The sequence below is a fragment of the Gracilinanus agilis genome, unplaced genomic scaffold, assembly GCF_016433145.1.
Source record: "Gracilinanus agilis isolate LMUSP501 unplaced genomic scaffold, AgileGrace unplaced_scaffold52757, whole genome shotgun sequence".
Taxonomy (NCBI): domain Eukaryota; kingdom Metazoa; phylum Chordata; class Mammalia; order Didelphimorphia; family Didelphidae; genus Gracilinanus; species Gracilinanus agilis.
The window spans coordinates 1-4,932 of NW_025387751.1; positions in this window are offsets into that span (position 1 = coordinate 1).

Here is a 4,932-nt window from a genome sequence, read left to right on the forward strand (position 1 = left end):
CTTTTTTTCTCAAAAGCCATTCATCTATATGGATTTGGAATCCAGAAGCATGTGTTTGAATCCAATTTCCAATTTGTACTCATTTTATAACCCTAGTCAAATCATTTAACCTCCATGAGCCTCAGTTTCTTTATCTGCATAGTAGGGAGAATAATACTTGTACTACCTACTTCATAAGAATATTGGGAGGAACTATCTTTGTAAACTTTAAAGAACTATCTGAAAGGAAGCAAGTGGCAGCCTGGAGTCAGGATCTGCCTTCAGATGGTTATTAGCTATGTGATCCTGGGCAAGTCACTTAAACCTGTTTGCCTCATTTTCTGCATCTGTAAAATGAGCAACAGAAGGAAATAATAAACCACTCCAGTATCTCTGCCAAGAAAACCCAAAAACAGGGTCACAAAAATATAGGGCCGAGAACAACTCAAAAAAAAAAAAAACCCTGAAAAAAAAGGCTGAGAACAACTCAACAACAATAAAAAAAGAAACAACATGTGCCACCAAGAAGAAAGTACCCAAGGAAAGAAGACAACTTTTACCCACAAGGTACCTATTTGAGAACATAACATAAGTAAATAATTTTAAAAGAAGGTGGACAAAAAGGTGAAAAAAAGTCAGAAGATCTAGTTTCAAATCTTTTCACTGCCATTAGCTTTTAGACCTTAGATTAATCTTTTCAATTTAACTTCACGGTCATCTATAAAATGAAGAGTTGAACTAGATGACTTCTAAAGTCTCTTATGGCTCTGGATTGAGGGTCCTATGATCTAAAATGCCATGAGAGCATTTCAGACAACATACCACAGGGAGATTTATGCATGCTGTCCTTTGAGTCTAAATTCATAAGATATGGACCAAAAGAATTCTTTAGGACCTCCGTGTGCCATTTATTGACTTTATTTCCTAACTGAGAATTTAACTTGAAGATGAAATATTTATTTTCATGAACACTTTTTCAATTAGAGAAACACCATGAGATGGATTTCCTCAAGATAAATATCAAGGTGAGAACAATGGACAAAGAACTGAGCATGGAGTCAGGAAAACTTCTCTTCCTGAGTTCAAATCTGGCCTTTAGGCACTTACTAGTTGTGTGACCCTGAGAAAGTCACTTTACCTTGTTTGCCTCAGTTTCCTCTTCTGTCAGATGAGCTGGAGAAAGAAATGGCAAACCACTCCAATATCTTAACTCTGTGATCTTGAGCAAGACACTTTACCCTGTTTGCCTCGGTTTCTTCACCTGTAAAATGAGCTGGAGAAGGAAACAGCAAACCACTCTAGTATCTTTGCTAAGAAATCCCCAAATGAAGTCATACACAATGGGAAATGACTTATCAACAAGAACATAAAAAGAAGTGAAAGGGTTCAGGAAATCAGTAGTTTAGCCAGCTGTACTGGCTTTCTTTTGAGCCTCAGTCAGCAGTAGCAGAAGTGCCACATGGGTCTTGAATTCCAAGTACATATTCAGGATGGTGAAGAGCGTGCACATTCCCAGTGGACTAAAGGCAACAGAGTCTCCATTTAGGGAATTCTGCCTGACTCATTTGTCAGAGCTCTCTGTGGGCTGTGGATGATGCAGAGCCAGAGGGGATGCTACAGCCTGGTTTTCACATGATCTTGGATGTGGTTCCCAAGCAGGAAGGGTGGGACTACTTCCTTGTGAATGGGAATCTGGATTAGCTGGAAGGAACAAAAGGTCAAACTAGAGGGGCACTCTCCCCAGGAGGCTGGAAACACCGCAGTTTTCTAAACCTTTATGTGAAATAACCTTTAATTTATGAATAACCCGAAGGAGGGAATATATGGTGACAATTCTAGGTTCACAGATAGATGGTGCTGACACTCCCCCTTTTTGGGGGGTAGTCAAAGGGTAATGTGGTAGAATAGAAATGGGATTCGATTTGGCATGCAGATATTTATTTTTATGTCACTGTTCTAGCTGTGTGATGTTGGACAATCAGTTAACCTCTGAGATCCTCAGTTTATTCTTCACTGAAATGGATTTTGGTTCCATTTATTGAGCATTAATTAGTTAATTATATTTATAATTATAATTAAAAATAATTATTAATTAATAAATGAGCATTTATTAAGCATTTATTTCTGCCAGGTATGTGAGCTGTGTTAAGCACTGATTACGCAATGACAAAAAAAAGAAGTCATTTCTATTTTCAAGGACTTTGTATTCTATTGGGTGAAACTAGCTCTCTTCTAGGGGAAAACCAGAGGGTTAAATTAAATATTTATCTGGGTCCAGCAGGGTGAGTAGGAGACAGGAATGGACACTAGATGGGGACTTACACTGGGGAAATTGGGTTTGGCAGTTTGGGAAATGGCAGTTGACAGGAGTGACTATTGGGCTTTAACTGCCCCATTGATCCACCTAGCCAGAGAGTCAGAGAAACTAGTAAGTAACAGGGTAGTACAAGGACAAAAGAATTATAAACACAGGGTTTTAATAATAATTGAAGGCCAGGGATAATGGGGAAAGGTCACTCTGAATCCAATCACTAGGGACCACACAGGGGCTGGGAAAAAGGGTTAAAGCCTACACTACACAAATAAGACTATTACAGACTAGAAGGAAAAATGGGTCTCTCACAAAGCCATGTCTACTTCAGCTCCTCTTGATGGCACAGGAAATGGGTCCACGGAAAGGTAAATCCAGGAAATGCTAATCAAGGAGCTTGTCTCAGACTGGGATGTCCACCACCCCAGCTAGATCTTCTTGCTCACTTGAACTTCCCTGGCAGGTCTTCTTACTCAGGGGTAACTCCACACTCTTTGAGCTCCTCACTGGGCAGGTAAAAGCATCCACCCCCTCTCCCTTTCTCAGCTTGATCAGAATCCTCAAGGGCAAACAGTTTTTTCCCCTTCATTCTATTTAGAATGTCCCTGGCTGACAGCCTAGGCTTTTCCCCTTAGTCTGTCTGCTTTCCTACTTTTAAATTCTATTTCCTATTACAGCTCACATATAAATATATGCCTCAGAGGTGCAGAGGCTTAAACCTAGAAGTGGTTGCAGTGGATAGAATGTTGGGCCTGAAGTAAGGAAGGTTCATCTTCCTGAGGTTCTTCCTGAGGTGTCTGTTCTCAGACACTTTTAACTAAATGACCCTGGGCAAGTCACTTAACCCTGTTTGCCTCAGTTTCCTCATCTATAAAATTAGCTGGAGAAGGAAATGGCAAACCATTCCTGTATCTATTTTTTTAAACCCTTACCTTCCATCTTAGAATCAACACTATGTATTGGTTTTAAGGCAGAAGATTGGCAAGGACTAATTGATGGGAATTAAGTGACATGCCCAGAGTCACATAGCTAGGAAATGTTTGAGGTCAAATTTGAACCCAGGACTTTTCATCTCCAGGCCTGGATTTCAATCCATTGAACTACCTAGCTGCTCCCTACTTTTGTATATTTTCCAAGAAAACCCCAAATGGGGTAATGAAGAATCAGATATGACTGAAATGACTGAATAATGTGTTAGTTAAAATCACCTGGGGTTCTATTTGGAAGGATTGAACCTCAATATAGTGTTTGACAAACTTCTGTGGACCTGTGGGGGTCCTTAAAACTACATTTCCCGTGGTCCAATGGGCTTCCTGTTTTGGATGACATATTGAAGGTGAGGGACTGTATTAAAAGAGGGGGAAGTGACTTGGAACTGCCTCTTTAGCTACCTGAGCTCGCAGAGAGAGGAGAGGTAAATGGCGGAGGTGATGTTGGAATAGGTTTTTCTTACAGGCGCGTGGTCAGTTTATCTCTATCAGCATGGCTTTTATTAAAATACTATTCTCCCTTTTGATCTTGGCCCTCATCATTTTTTTTTATTTTATTATTATTATTTTTTTTTTTTGATAGAAATGATTTTATTGTGTATTGACCTCGTTCTAAACATTTCTGCTTAGAAATATCCCCAAATGAGCACATTTTTCAAAGCACATACAAAAATCACTCTGACAAGTTATTTTTGAGTTATAATTGATAGTATTCTCACCCAGACAAAATTCCACAATGAGAATTTTTTTTTTAGCTTTTTGTGATCATTTATTTTTTTTAACATTTATTAATATTCATTTTTAACATGGTTACATGATTCTTTTTTTTTTTTTTTTTTTTTTTTCCCCCCCCCCCGGGCCCCGCCTACCCATGGCCGATGCGCATTTCCACTAGTTTTGTCATGTGTCCTTGATCAAGACCTATTTCCAAATTGTTGGTAGTTGCATTGGTGTGGTAGTTTCGAGTCCACACCCTCAATCATGTCCACCCCTACCCATGCGTTCAAGCAGTTGTTTTTCTTAAATGTTTCCTCTCCTGCAGTCCTTCCTCTGAATGTGGGTAGCGTCTTTACCATAAACCCCTCAGAATTGTCCTGGGTCATTGTATTGCTGCTGGTACAGAAGCCCATTACATTCGATTTCACCACAGAATGTCAGTCTCTGTGTACAATGTTCTTCTGGCTCTGCTCCTTTCACTCTGCATCAGTTCCCGGAGGTCTCTCCAGTTCGCCTTGAACTCCTGCAGTTTGTTATTCCTTTTAGCACAATAGTATTCCATCACCCACATATACCACAGTTTGTTCAGCCATTCCCCAATTGAAGGACATACCCTCCTTTTCCAATTTGTTGCCACCACAAAAAGCGCAGCTATGAATATTTTCGTACAAGTCTGTTTATCTATGATCTCTTTGGGGTACAAACCCAGCAATGGTATGGCTGGATCAAAGGGCAGGCAGTCTTTTATAGCCCTTTGAGCATGATTCCAAATTGCCAGCCAGAATGGCTGAATCAGTTCACAGCTCCACCAGCAATGCATTAATGTCCCAATTTTGCCACATCCCCTCCAACATTCATTACTCTCCCCTTCTTTCATTTTAGCCAATCTGCTAGGTGTGAGGTGATACCTCAGAGTTGTTTTGATTTGCATTTCTC